Source organism: Bubalus kerabau, chromosome 2 (genome assembly GCF_029407905.1).
Source record: "Bubalus kerabau isolate K-KA32 ecotype Philippines breed swamp buffalo chromosome 2, PCC_UOA_SB_1v2, whole genome shotgun sequence".
NCBI classification, from domain to species: Eukaryota; Metazoa; Chordata; class Mammalia; order Artiodactyla; family Bovidae; genus Bubalus; species Bubalus kerabau.
Window position 1 is genome coordinate 164,092,991 of NC_073625.1, and position 16,033 is coordinate 164,109,023.

Here is a 16,033-nt window from a genome sequence, read left to right on the forward strand (position 1 = left end):
AGTTCTTATCAACAGGGATAATTGTATCAGTTGAATAGTAATTGAAGTGTGCTGTGTGTTGGCACAACTCTAATTGAAAGTAGTGTTTCTACAATATGAACCTTGGGATTGCTTTTAGTACATTCACTGCCTGTAACAAGACTTTGGCCCTCTTTACTGCACACATGTTTAGTGAACAATACCATGAACCAAGTAGAAAGTGATAAAGAAATAAAAGACGGAGCAACTATTTTGTGAAAGGAGGATTTTGTGATGCCAGCATAATCTAAGGGAAGCAAAGAAATTCAATCCTCCAGTGATATTTTTTTTTTTTTTTTTTGTCCTCGAAGGGATAACATGCATATTGTTGGTCTAATCTCCTGTTCCTGGCCCGAACTGTACTCTAACCGGAGTCTCTTTAATAGACCTGTGATTCAGATGTGATGATGTCACGGTTTCCAACAAGATGGTATTTTTTTTCTGAAGATCTTTAAGTGGTGTAAGTCACCAGGGTCAAATTTGCTATAAATGGCTATGTTGGAAACTGTAATTTCATATGCATTTTCTTGATAAGTTTTGATTATTTATTTAAATACCTAACATCTACACAGTATTTATAATACCTCTTAACTGAGCCTTACTCACATACAAATTTTAATTAAATCTTTAACATAGTGTTGTGATTGAATTGAGATATTTTGTATTGAGATATGGCATTGATTTGTTCAGCAAGTACTGTCAGACAGATTGTCTTATTTACTCTCAACATCACTTGCCTGTTGGTTTTACTTCTTTCTCTTCTAGTTGTATTTTAAAATAAGTTTTCTCTCTTAGAAGTTGCACGTACAGCAGAAAGCATGGAAAACAAAGAAAAACTCAAAGGAAGCAGGTAGATAAGTCATTCTAAATCCTGTCATAGAGAGACAGTCTCTGTCCTGTTTGGTGAGGCCTTGTGATGTTTTTTTTTCATGTCTATTTATTGTGTATGGCTTGATGAAAACTGTATACATCATACCCATAGCTTTGCACTTATGTTTCTCACTTAACAATATATCAGGGTTATTTTCTCATTGGAGATGTTGAATGGCTGAATAGCGTCAAAGTCTAAGTCATAGGCTGCTGCAGGCTGCCTTGCCATGGTCCAGTGGAAATTCAGTCCCTCCCTCCCCGATGAAAGCCACGGTTTGGTCTAGATCAAGGAGCCATATTTTGCATTCTCCGTAGAGGGTCGTCCCCTCAGGAATGTGGAGCTGATGATGCCAAGTGCGTCCTTGACCTTCAGGGTAGAACGGAGAGCTCTTCTATTTTCTCAGGCTTCTGCCTGATAAGGGTGATCAAACAGCAAGATTCAAGATTTATTACTTGGGAATCTAGTTTATTTGCAGTTGTTTAGACCTCTCACTCATGTCCTGATCCCTTTATCCAGTTGCTGTCTTAATTTAGAAACTCATCAACTGAAAGCAATACCAACTAACAGAACCCCAAAGGTTTCAGTTTGCACCCTATTTACCACTCAAAATCAATTTCTTTTCTTTTTTGTTGTTTCTCTTTCCTTGCCATTGCTACTACTGTGATCAATACCAATATTTCAAAGTTGCTGAGCACTTTATTTCTGTAAAATGCATCTCAAACATGTTCATTAGTTGTTTAAAAATGTGAAGCAAATGGAAAATTTATCTCAAAATCTGATGACAATGTGTACATGAATGGGTATATATAGCTGTGATGATCATATTCTTATATGTGTAATTTTTAACAGTGCAAAACCAGTTTTTAAACTCTTTTTCTCAAATGTGTCAGTTAACAATTTCTGAAGTTGTCAGCAAGGTGATTTGGGACCTTGTTGCATTTTAGAGCCTAGGTTTTAGAAGTCCTAGAAAAGCTTAGATCACTGAAAATAATAATCTTTTTTCAAACCATAAAATAATAACAACAACGATAATAATAACAGTTATTTCATTCATACCAGGCCTGTTCTACCTAAGCACTTTTCATATTATGTTTCACTAACTTCCCAAAACCACTCTGAAATATAAGTACTCTTATAAATCCCATTACTGCAGATGAGGAAAGTATAAGTGAGTTCTTCAAAGCCTAATTTTGAATAATTTTCACTACATTTCTCCTAAAAGAAGCAAAGTGTGAATCTCAATGCTAACTGCTCTCCTCTCAGAGTTAACAATGTTACTATTAATAGGAACATGAGTTATCATACACTGAGTGAATGTTAGGAAGAAGGTTCCCTGGTGGCTCTTATGGTAAAGAATCTGCAGGGTATGCAGGAGACCTTGGTTCGATCCATGGGTTGGGAAGATCCCCTGGAGAAGGGCATGGCTACCCACTCCAGTATTTGCCTGGAGAATCCCCATGGACAGAGGAGCCCATTGGACTACAGTCCATGTGGTCGCAAAGAGTTGGACATGACTGAGCGACTAAGTTCACTTTATGCACATTATTCCTGATCCTCATGTGGTAGATTGTATTTGTAGCCACAGTAATATCTCTTTATTTCCCCACTGGCTCCTCTGCACTGTGACCTTGCTACTTCCCTATCAAGTGAAGTTAATTTCTCCACCCGCTTTGATCTCTGTGGGCTCTGTGATTGCTTTGACCAAGAGCATATGGCAGAAGGGACATTGTGCCAGTTTCAGGACCCAGGCCTTAAGAGCCTAGCCGCCTCCACTTCCTGTCTCTAGAACACTTATTAGAAGCCAGCCATTACATGAAGCATGACCATCATGCTGCAAGCCCAAGCTGTATGCAAAGGCCCTGAAGTAGGCAGTCAGCAATCTATGGCTCACGGGCCAAATCTAGCCCACTACCCATATTGTAGGGCCTGTGAGCTAAGAATGGTTTCTAATGCTTTTTAACAGTTAGGGGGGAAAATCAAAAGAAGAATAACATTTTGTAGTATGTGAAAAGTATATGAAGTTTACATGTCAACATCATAAAGTTTTATTGAAATAGCCATTTGTTTACATTATTGTCTATGGCTGTTTTCACACTAACAGCAGGGTCGAATAATTGTGACAGAGAGCATAAGACCCTCAAAGCCTAAAATATTCATATCTGGCCCTTTACAGGAAAAGTTTGCCAAGCTCCCACCCTAGAGGAAGAGAAGGAAAGGCTGGGAAACACTAAGGCACTCATACACATGAAGGTATATACCTACGTCATGCATCTCCAACCTTCAGCCCAGCCAACTCAGTGGATGCCAGAACTCAGTGGCCGAAACAGAGACAAATTGCCCAGCTGTGCCCTCCCCAAATTCCTGACCTACAATATTGAAAGCAAAATAAATGCCTCTTTTAAAGTACTAAGTTTTGGTAGCCAGTTACATGGCAATAAATAATCAGAACACCTTACAATCTTACCCTATAAAAATAAGTATTATCCTAATATTTACAATGAGGAAACAAAGGCTCAGCAAGAGGGAATGACTCATTCAAGGTCACACAGCTGGTAAATAGGGAACTGGGATTTTAACCCGGGTCCTTTCACTTCCTAAACTTATTTATGACACAGTTAACACCGTCATATTTGACCTTCTCTCTACTGCTATTCATTGTATGCCCAAACTCAGTCTTCATTCATTTAACAAATGTTTATTAACAAATAAACACTTAACAAGTGTTTAACCAATGTTATTGCATGTAAGCACTGCACTTAAGCTTTGTGGGGAAACAAAAGTTGAATTCAGATAGAATTTGAAGATTTTACTTAATTTTTTAGTTAGTGAAGAGGACCAAGAGTAATATCAATATGAGGATACTGAAAGTTCCAAATTCAGACTCAGCACATTTATTCTGAAGCTCAAAATTTCAGAAAAGCCCTACCTTTGATCCTAATGTCACAGCCTTAAGATTTTTTTTTTTTTGAAGAATAAGTCAGTCGACAGATGGAAAAAAAGGCTGATTGAAAGCTCATTCCACCTACCCACAAACTTACATGTCAGTTGTTTTTTTAAATTTCAGAGTAACTGTGTTCTCCCATGTTTAAAACAGATGTAAAAGGCACCTGAATAGAAGTTACACAGCTGGAATCCATTAGGATTGAAAAGAAATGCAGAGAGGAAGCAAATCCTAGGGAAGGTAATTTTGAGGGACCAGGGTAAGGTATGTGGAGGGAAGGACGGAGGATATTCCATGCTGGTTGCCAGTCTTTTTCTGAGGTCATTAGTAGAGACAGGTCACTCAGTGAAGACCATCAGCTGGGAACGCAGCTAGATGAAAGCACTAAGGAGAGAACTAAGGCAATCATGGGTTTAAGACTATTTCCTTGCCTATTAAGGGCATCTTTGTCATCCTACCTGGTGTCTTGAGGGCAGAGAGGACACACCGTCTGTGGTGTGTGACCGCTGGCTCATGTCAGCTTGCAAGAGCTATTGTTAAAATTTCAGAAATTTTGGGGAATCATTTGTTAAATCTCAGTAGCTTGAAATCAGTTATAGGGAGAGTATTTATACCATGGAAATTGGCAAATGCTAAATATTAGGGCTTTTCCCCAGGAAAGCCAATTTACCAGCACTCCACAAAGACAGAGTCTGTTATAATGATTAACCAGGAGTCAGCAATCCTTTCAATACACAGTTTACAATAAATACAAGCATTCATTACAATTATGCTTTAAATTACTTTGTGACATGAGAAAAAAAAGTTGGAATTAAAATCTTATCTCTAAGATAGTCTCAAGAATATTAAAACACAGCTATGTATTGAAAAAAATATTAGAAAGAAAATAAATCAATATCTTCACAGGCTTATCTTTCCATTGTGGATTTAGAGGTGGCTTTTGTCTTCTTCATTATAATTGTACCTTTGAAGTATTTTATTCTATGCAAATGAAGTGCTGCTGCTACTGCTGCTAAGTCGCTTCAGTCGTGTCCAACTCTGTGCGACCCCATAGACGGCAGCCCACCAGGCTGCCCTGTCCCTGGGACTCTCCAGGCAAGAACACTGGTGTGGGTTGCCATTTCCTTCTCCAATGCAGGAAAGGGAAAAGTGAAAGTGAAGTCACTCAGTCGTTTCCGACTCTAAACGACCCCATGGACTGCAGCCCACCAGGCTCCTACATCCATGGGATATTCCAGGCAAGAGTACTGGAGTGGGGTGCCACTGCTTCTTAATTTAAAAGTCCATTAAAAATGATGTGCTTTAAGCATTAACTCTTTTAAAATTTTATTTACAGAGGTGACAGAGGGAAGAGATACAGGAAGAAAGAGTAGGAGGGGAGGGCTTTCCCTTCCACCTCCTTTCAATCCTGTGAGAATGGGATTGAAGAGTAACCAGGGGTTGAGAATCTGCCTGCCAATGTAGGTGGTATGGGTTCGATCCCTGGTTGGGGAACTAAGATCCCATATGCCATGGGACAAGGCTCAAAAATTAAAAACAAACAAAAAAGAAGACTAATCATCCCAATTTGATGGGGCTAAGGGTTCTGTCAGGAGTTGGGGATGGGAAGGGTAGAGAAGTAGAAAGACAAATGGATAAGGAAAGGCAGCAAATATATTGATAGTAGAAGGAATGCTATAATGAGAATCAGAAGTTCTCTTTCCAGCAGCTAACTTGAGAAGTCATGTGATGATCATATAACTTTGGGAGCATCAATTTCATCTCTAAAGTATGTAGGTTACACTAGAAAATGATACATGGGTTTCATTCTAATCAAGACCTTCTGGGCTTCCTTGGTGTTCAGTGGTTAAGAATCCACCTTGCAACGCAGGAGACACTGGTTTGATCCCTGGTCTGGGAAGATCCCATATGCCGCGGAGCAACTAGGCCCCTGTACTACAACTACTACTGAGCCAGCACTCTAGAGCCTAGCCTCAACTACTGAAGCCCACTCGCCTAAAGTCAGTGCAGTGCAACTAGAGAGAAGCCCCTGCTTGCTGCAACTAGAGAAAGCCCTCATGCAGCAAGGAAGACACATCACAGCCAAGAAATTAAATAAATAAATCTTAAAAGATAAACTAAACAAACTTCTGTGAGACCTTCCTCTTGAGGACAGCCAATAGAGTTAAATGGCCGGCAGGGTGGGGGTGGAGGGGCGGTGTGTACAGCATGCAGCTTACCCGACAAATGAAAGGCAGTGCCAGGAGACTCTGGAGAAGGAAAGCTTGCTGGAGGGGAAGCGAATTTGGGCAAGGGGAGTATAGCAAAGTGTTATTTAGTGATGATGCTCGAAGAAAGCTTTGTCCTAATTAAAAAACTCAGAAGTATCATCAAAGGGATGTTTGGGGACAAAAATAAGACTTCAAGTTTGTTTTATTTTATGCATAGATGCAGAGCTCCTGCTTTTACAGATATATTTCTAACTTCTACCAAGGAATTTCTACATGTAGTCTGCACTCCAGGATCCCTGATTACATGTTCTAATGAGTAAATCAGGCATTTTCTAATATATACTATCAGTTTCCTGGAACTCAATAATTTCTTGAGTACTTCAGACACATCTCTTAAAAATCCAGATCTTTTCTAGGATCACATTATAAAATAGACGAATCTCAAAAATATAGTAGAATTTTCACTAGTCGTTAACTCTGATACTAATTAGTTTAGTTAGTCTGATACTAATAATTGTTCAGTGTGGGTTCTAATTATCTATTAGTTATCTATCTATATACATTAGTTATATTAAGTTACTGGTTATTTCTACAGATGGTTTTATGTCTATTACAGTTATTCTAAATCATATGGAAGAAAAAATTTTCTTGAGGTAATAAGATATGATGGTTTCAGACTACATATTTTAAACAGTGCATTTTTATCTTCTTATAAATCTTGATTCAAAACATGCCATTTGCATGCCTTTTCCTAAGAGTACTGTGGTTCTTTTTAATGACTTTATCAGTGAGCAAGTCATATAGGTATATGAAGCAGCAACTAGTTGGTTCTTTCTCTCTGCTTTAATTGTATTTTTGAGACATTGCAAGAAAAACGTCAATACTGCCTTTCACTGAGCCCATCTTCAAAACAGACCTGGCTTGGTCTGGCTTCCCCAAGGCGGTCTTCTGTGCTGTGTGGGGCTGGGCGTTGAGGACACAGACACATCTGTAACCAAACCAGCAAGCGTCAGTGGGGGCTGAGATTCATTTCTGTGGAATGAGAGTCTCTCATTCCTTTGTTCTCGATATTTCCTGGCAGCATGTCCACAAGCACATGCTATTAACAGATGGTGGAAGGAATATTTGGGATTTTTATCATAACATATCCCCCATGCTTCCATCATGCACCAAAGAACGGAGATGTATGAAAGCTGGATTTATCACAGCAGGATAAAACACATCAACTTCAAAACCCCAAAGTTTCCCATGACAGCCTTCTCCACTCAATTTGATGTGATTTTCCATCAGAAGAACAGAACGCATTTCAGCAGACCAGTTCCTATCAGATTTCTTTTAAGATCAGTGGTTACTATAAGAGAGGTTAGTTTCTGCAGAGCTGAGTTGATCTGGTAAGTTGAGGCACACATCTGTGCCCCAGAACTGAGGCCAACAAGATGGTCAGAGACCTGAACTTTGTGCAGACAACTGCGCTTCAAAACTCATGCAGATGACAAGTTCTCATTTGCTTAACCCCATAGTTATGTGCTGAGCAAGTTTAAAAACAAAAAGAGCAGGAATAAGTGCAGAAAACACTTATGCAAAGAAACTGAGAGGATTCATTTTGATTTCTTGTTCTTGACCTGACGTTTGTTTCTTGTGTGTCTTCTCAGTGCAGCATCAAATTGTCGAGGCTGGTTTTATAAAAGCATGTATCTATTGCATGTTTTCTTAGGGAAAATTAAATTATTTGTGATTAATCGGTCTCTGAAGAAGTACCATCCTTGATGTTGACAAGACTCTTGTGCACTTACGCAGCTTGAATTATCCAAAGAACTTGAGGGGTTTTGTTAAAAGTATCTGCTGGTTGGGAATATTCACATTACATCCGAGATGATTAAAATTGCAAGACTGTCCTCTTGGCAGATTCCTGAGCGCTGCAATCAGTGAGGTTTATATTTGGTGGTCAGTGGCATAGCTAAAGAAGTAGCTCAGAAAGTTTGAAATCTAAGATGGCAGGCACTGTGTTTTAGCTGGTAGGTGGGGTCTGGGACTGACTCTGGAATCAGATGGCTTAATTCAAGTCCGACTCTTTCTCCTACTAGCTAAATGACTTTGATCAAGACACTGGACTTTTCAAGCTTGATTTCCTTATTTCTATGCGGGCATGAAAATACTATCTACTTCATAGGGTTGTTGTAAAAATTTAATAATATATGAAAAGAACCTTGTATAGAGCATGGTGCATAGTATGTGCTCCATAAACATTAGCTATTATTATTCATACAAAGTAATAAACAGGCCCAGGTACATAATTTTCAGGCCCCAAGGCCAAGTGAAAATGTGGGGTCCGTTTTTTAAAAATGCAGGAAAAATACCATTGAAGGTGTTAAAATATAAAACGTTTATTTTATTCCATTCCCTCTCTTTCTTGACTAGTCATGATATTGTTCTTGTTTTTATCTAGTAGATTTTATGTTTTTAGAGCACTTCAGGTTTATAGAAAAACCCAGCAGGAACTACAGAGTTCCCATATACCCTCCCCCCCTCCAGTTTCCTCTTTTATTAATGTATTTATTTCCATTAGTGTGATACATTTGTTATTGATAGTGATACACAATTATTAACTAAGATGATAATTTGCATTAGGGTTCACTCTTAGCATTGTACACTTCTATGGGTTGTAACAGATGCACAGTTATGTATCCACCAATACAATATTCTCAAGACTAATTTCACTGCCATAAAATTCCTCTGTGCTCCACCAATTCATTCCTCCCCCATGCTCCCCCAAATCCCTGACAACCACTTGACCTTTTTACTGTCTCCTTAGTTTGGCCTTTTCCAGAATGTCCTGTAGCTGGAATCATACAAATGTAATTTTTGTTCAGTCTTCCTTCTTTTACTTAGCAATAAGCTTTTCAGATTCCTCTCCAAGACTCTTCATGGCTTGATATCTCACTTCCTTTTATTGCTGAATAATATTCCAGTGTATGGGCATGCCACAGTTTGTTTATCCATTCACTTATGGAAGGACACCTTGGTTTCTTCCAGTTTTTGGAAACTATGAATTGCTATAAACATTCATTTGTAGTTTTTGTGTGTGTGGACATAGTTTTCAGCTCAATTGGATAAATACCTAGAAGTGCAATTGCTGGATCATATCTAAGACTATGCTTAGCTTTGTAAGAAACCATCAAACTGTCTTCAAAAGTGACTGGACCATTTTGCATTTTGACCAGCAAGGGTTGAGAGTTGCTCTACATCCTTGCCAGCATTTGATGTGCTAATGTTTTGGATTTTAGCCCTTTCAGTAGGTATGTAGAGGTACCTCACTGTTGTTTTAGGCACAGGTTAAAACAATCGATCTCTGGGTCAGGAAGATTCCCTGGAGAAGGAAATGGCAACCCACTCCAGTATTCTTGCCTGGGAAATCCCATGGACAGAGGAGCATGGTGGGATATCGTCCATGGGGTTACAAAGAATTGAGCACAACTTAGTGACTAAATGCACACATACACACATATACAATGACATGTGATGTTGAGCATCTTTTCATATGCTTATTTGCATCTGTATATCTTCTTTGGTGAGGTATCTGTCTAGATCTTGTACCCACTTTTTAATCAACAATTCTTATTGTTGAGTTTTAAGAGTTCTTTGTATATGTTGGACACAAGTCCTTTCTCAGATATGTCTTTTACAAATATTTTTCTCCTAATCTGTGACTTGTCTTTTCATTCTCTTGATGGTATCTTTCATAGAGCAGAGCTTTGAGATTTTAATGAAATCTAATGATTTTTTTTTCCAACTAATTTTTTCATGAATTTTGTTTTGGTATTGTTTCTTAAAAACTCACTGCCAAGCCCAAGATCATCTAATGGGAAATAATAGAAAAAAATAAATACATTGGTTTCTGCCCCTGTTCCTGGCAATGAACTTCTAAAACTGTAGTAATTTCCTAAGTTATAAAAGCACCAGGAGCTCTCTTGTCTACTATTTCTACTATTAGTTCTAATACGTAGTCTTTGACCTCTAACACGGAGCTCCTAAATCTCTTAAAATTTCCTGGGGGATCAGAGTGTCTTTTGTTCTAATGAGGTGACTCTTGGTTTACTCCTGGTAACTTCAAGATAGAGGCCTGTTATCAGAAAGACCAAGCCATGATTAGGATTTTTAGCCTCACCACCACCCCCTTCCCCCATGCTCTAGGAAGGGGACAGGGACTGACAGTTGAGTTAGTGATTACTCATACCTACATGATGAAGCCTCCATAAGAATTCCAAAGGTAGAGTTGGGTGAACACGTCTGTATGCTGGAAGAATGTTGAGCGTATGCATGCTCAGTTGCTCACTTATGCCTGACTCTTTGTGACCCCTTAGACTGCAGTCTTCCAGGCTTCTCTGTCTGTGGACTTTTCCAGGCAAGAATACTGAAGTGGGTTGCTATTTCCTACTAGAGGGTGACTTTTCTGGTGGCTCAGATGGTAAAGCGTCTGCCAACAATGCGGGAGACTGGGGTTCAATCCGTGGGTCGGGAAGATCTCCTGGAGAAGGAAATGGCAACCTACTCCAGTATTCTTGCTTGGAAAATCCCATGGACAGAGGAGCCGGTAGGCTACAGTCCATGGGGCCCATGGGGTCGCAAAGAGTTGGACACGACTGAGCGACTTCACTTTCACTTCACTTACCCCAATTCTATTGGAACAGAAGCTTTTATGATTAGGACTCTTCCCCATACCATGCCCTATGAATCTATTCCATCTGTATCCTTTAATAATAAACCAGTAAATGTAAGTGTCTTCCTGAGTTCTGTGAGCCATTCTAGCAAATTATTGAACCCAAATAAGAGGTTGTGAGAATGTAGATTTATAGCAGATCAGTCAGAAGTACTTGAGAATTTCAACTGATGTCTGCTTGGGGGGAAGGGCAGTCTTGTAGGGCTGAACCCTTAATCTGTGAGATATGATGTGATCTCCAGATAGACAATGTCATAATTGAATTAAATTGTAAGATGCCCAAGCAATTCTGGGAGAATTCCTTGATGTGTGGAAAACCCACACATCTAGGGTCAAAAGTGAAGTGAATTGTGGTAGCAGTGCAAAAAGAAAGGATAATCTAGGAGAGATTTTTCCATATGCCTATTTTTTTTTTACTATATTATCTTCTAATACATGATTTTTTTTTTTTACTATATATCATGTTATCTTCTAGAATTTTGGTAGTTTTGTATTTTACATATAGGTTTTTACAATTAATTTTCATGAAAGATATAAGACCAGGGTCTAAATTATTTTGAATTTTTTAAAGTAAAGATTGATTTATTATTTATTTAGGCTGTACTGGATCTTCTAGTGCAGGTTTTCTCTGGTTTCAGTGAGTGGGGGTTACCTTCTAGCTGCAGTTTTCCAGCTTCTCATTGCAGGGGCTTCTCTTACTGTGGAGCACGGGCTCTAGGCTCTTGGGCTTCAGTAGTTGTGGTGCCTTTGCTTACTTGTCCCACTGCATGTAGGATCTTCCCAGACCAGGGATCTAACCTAACCTGAGGTTTCTGCATTGTCAGGAAAGTTCTTTACCACAGAGCCATCAGGGAAGCCCTAGATTATTAAGATTATTATTTTTTTAAAATTGCATGTAGATGTCCACTTGTTCTACTACCATTTATTGAAAAGAATATGCTTTCTCAAATCTTATCCATGAACATGGAATATTTCTTCTTTTATTTATACTTACTTTGACTTCTTTTATTGGGGTTTCATAGTTTTCCTCACAGAGATCTTATACATATTTTATTAACTTTAGACCACATATTTCATATCATTCGCTATTTAATGTTGTTCTAAGTAAAGAAAAATTAAAATGTTATGATGAATTTTAACATTGATTTTATATCATGCAATGCCAGCTTTAAATGCAAATATAAGAACACTTCACTGATATGTGGAATTACCAAAATTATCCAATTTGTTTTTCATAGCTTGTGGCTGCATATGTATTTTGCTCTTGACAGAATAGTGGGAAAGCTTTACAAAATTAATTCAACGGCTTTTATTTCACTTCTTGATACACATTCTACCGATGCTCTTTGCCATCCGCTTTACTGATGAGCAAGGAAGGACTGAAAAAAAAAAAAAGACCTAAATGGGTTTCCTATCTTCCCCTTTCCTTCTTTGTCATCATTTTCGGCATAAGTGGTTAGCTAATACAGAGAAATAAAATGAGTAACGAAAAATATGTTAGTATTCCTTGATTATGTGCTTTAGAATGTCATAGCTTTCTTTCTATATTTAAAGCAAGTTCTGGTTTGAATAGAAAGCTTGGTTTCTCAGAGCTGTGAGCACCCCTGCTTCCTCAGTCAGAGACATAACACACTTTGCACTTGCATTGGGTCTTAACTGAACTTCCACGCATTGTTGGTTCACGGGAATTCTGTGCCAGTGGACATCTTGAAGGTTATGCTAACAGGGTGGCAAGGAACAATGGTGATCATGTGTCTTGCCTTACAAAACACAAGTTGAAACATAAAATATTAAGAATTTCAAGATTTTAACGGCTTAGCATTACCCAAGCACAGGGCCCTCTGACTGTGAGGCCCTTTGTATACACAGGATACTTGTCCATGAAACTAGCGCTTCTGATTACTGAGCAGCAATGAAGACACAAGGCAGTGCAGCTGATCACAGAAGCATGTTAACAGCTTGGAGAATAAAGGATTTGGCTGGAAAGGGCATAGAGTTGATCTCTGGTTCAAGAAACTAGGCCCCCAAATATAAACCAACTAGCCAGGATCCCCAGAGAAGGCAATGGCACCCCACTCCAGTACTCTTGCCTGGAAAACCCCATGGACGGAGGAGCCTGGTGGGCTGCAGTCCATGGGGCCGCTAAGAGTCAGACACGACTGAGCGACTTCACTTTCACTTTTCACTTTCATGCATTGGAGAAGGAAATGGCAACTCACTCCAGTGTTCTTGCCTGGAGAGTCCCAGGGACAGGGCAGCCTGGTGGGCTGCCGTCTATGGGGTCGCACAGAGTTGGACACGACTGAAGCGACTTAGCAGCAGCAGCAGCCAGGATCCCACAGGCAAATAATGGGATGGGAATTCCTCTTTCCATCCTAGCAACATTGTTGACATTCACTATGTGGTATTATTTCGGACTGCCTCTTTCCTGAATTTCAGGTCTGATGGCATCTAAAAGTTTAACAGCTTGAATTGATGCCTCTGAAAACACCTGGATTTACACACAGGGACTCCACGCTGAAACCCAAAGCAGGGCCGACTGTCACAGCTATAAGCACCACTACTCATCACCAGCACTTGTGGAAGGGGCAAGCTGACTCACTGGAAAGGACCCTGATGCTGGGAAAGACTGAAGGCAAAAGCAGAAGAGGGCAGAGGACGAGATGCTTAGATAGCATTACCGACTCAATGGACATGAGTTTGAGGAAACTCTGGGAGATAGTGAAGGACAGGGAAACCTGGAGTGCTGGAGTCCATGGGGTCGCAAAGAGTCAGACACAACTTAGCAACTGAACAAAAAGTCTTAGTGATGTTTTTTTTTTTTTTTTTTTTAGCATTGGGCATTGGTCAATGGGAAAAGAGAAAAGGAGGCATCTTCCTTCATGTGGAGAAAAGTGACTGGCCTGTGTGTATTCTTGGCTGCAGTTTTTGCCACGTGAGCCAAAATCAGAAGTAGAAAGAACATGAGATTCAGAAGGGACTTCAGAGATAAACTCATCCGGTGGCTCCTAAACTGTGCTCTGTGAAAGCCAAAGATCCCACAAAACTGCTTTCAGGGATCCACAAGAATTTGAGTGAATTTAGTTTTTGTTATTTTAAAACTAAGAAAATGCACTCTATTCAAATATATTATAGACCAGAGTTGGATGCAATGGTGGTCACAGATTGTGGTCTTTTACATTGTCTCATTGGGAAATGTTACACTTCTCAACTTATGAATAAAATAGGTGCTCCCCTTTTATCTGTTCTATGTATTGCTGAGTCCTGTGAGACTTTATTTTAAGAAAGGGTTCCCTTGAATAAAAGTAAAATTTGAAAAACGCTGATCTATTTGTCCTCTTTCATTTACACTGCTTAGGACAGTATCAGAAATCAGAATAGATGCTTAACAAATATTAGCTGTTATTATATCCTACAGATGGAGAGATTGAGCAAATGACTTGTACACAGCAAGATATTTAGCAGCAAAGCCAGATTCCAGCCTGTGTCCTCACTCCTAGATCATTTCTCTTTTCATTCTATCGCAGTTGCCTCCACATTCTATCCCAAGAAAACAGCTAAAATTTTAAGGCAGACATAAACTGTTTTTACTGTCCTGTTGATCCTACCCTCTTCTTGGTCTTACTAAAAGCTTCACAAGAGAAAGAAAGGACAAAGAGGAGGAGAAAGGAGAAGACAGGATCTCTCTAAAATATGTTTACAAATCCCGAAGTCCCCCTACCCAAGAAGTTAGAGGATGAATTAAAAAGAGCCCCATACCCTAATCAAAATCCCAGCAAGTTATTTTATGTGCATCACCAAACTTATTTTAAAGTATATATGAAGAGCCAATGTCTATAGCCAAGACAATGCTGAAGTTGAAGAACAAAGTTGGAGGACTGATACCACTAAACTTCAAGACTTATTGTAAAGCTATAGTAATCATAACAGTGTGATATTAGAGAAAGTCTAGACAAATCGAACAGTGGAACAGAATTAAAAGCCCAGAAGGTGATCCACACAAATATAGTCAACTAATTTTTGACAAAGAAGCAAAGGCTATATAATGGAACAGAGATAGTGTTTTCAACAAATGATGCTGGAATAACTAGATGCAAAACACGAATCTAGACACAGCCCTACATCCCTCACAAAAATTAACTCAAGATGGATTATTGATCTAAATGTAAAATGCTAAGCTATAAAACTCCTAGAAGAAAGTGGGAGAAAACCTAGATGACCTTGGGCTTGACAGTGAACTTTTAGATAAAACATGGAAGATGAGACTCAGGAAAGAAATAGTTGATAAGCTAGACTAAATTAAAATTAAAAACGTCTATTCTTCAAAAGATACCATTAGGAGAATAGAAGGACAAGTCATTGACTGGGAGAAAATATTTACAAAAGACCATCTGATAACTGTTATCCAAAATATTCAGAGAACACAAAACCCAAAAACAAGAAAATAACTAAATTTTAAGATGAGCCAAAGACCTTAACAGATATCTCACCCAAGAAGATGTGTAGGTGGCAAAAAATAATATGAAAAGATACTGCATATCGTATGTCATCAAGTAAATACAAATAAAAACGAGATACCACTACATACTTAGGAAAATAGCTAAAACACTAGTGAAAATACGAAGAAACAGGAACTCCTCATACATTGTGGGTAGGAGTGCAAAATGCCACTTTGGAAGACAGTTTGGTGGTTTCCTAAAAAACTAAACGTAGTCTTACCATATGATCCAGCAGTCACAGTCCTAAGTATCTATCCAAAGGAGCTGAAAATTTTTGTCTGCATGGAAACCTGCAGAAGAATGTTTAAAGAAGCTTTATTCACAATTGCCAAATCTTGGAAGCAAGTAAGACGTCCTTCAGTAAGTGAATGGATAAAAAAACAAACAAACAAAAAAACTGTGGTACATCCATACAATACAATATTATTCGGCACTAAAAAGAAATGAGTTATTAAGCCATGAAAAGACATGGAGGAAACTTAAGTGCATGTTATTAAGTGAAAAAAGCCAATCTATAAAGGCTACAGACTTTTGATGCCAACTGTATGACATTCTGGAAAAGACAAAATTTTGGAGACAATAGAAAGATCAGTGGTTGTCAGGGATGGGGTGGGGATGTTTTGTTGTTGGGAGGAATGATGGGGAGAGATAAATAAGCAGAGCACAGAGGAATTTTAGGGCAGTGAAAATACTCTGTATAATATTTTAATGATGCATATGTCACTATACTTTTGTCTAAAACCAAAGGAGTACAATATCAAGAGTGAACCCTAATGT

General features: G+C 38.8%; 1 long non-coding RNA gene across 1 annotated transcript; it reads left to right on the plus strand.

Moving 5' to 3' along the window:
• Window positions 1-753: 753 nt before the first annotated feature.
• On the plus strand, window positions 754-14,073 carry LOC129644974 (uncharacterized). The gene is made up of 3 exons (XR_008711095.1): window positions 754-868; window positions 3,954-4,070; window positions 13,592-14,073. It is a non-coding gene; the product is annotated as an uncharacterized LOC129644974 (long non-coding RNA).
• Window positions 14,074-16,033: the final 1,960 nt, after the last annotated feature.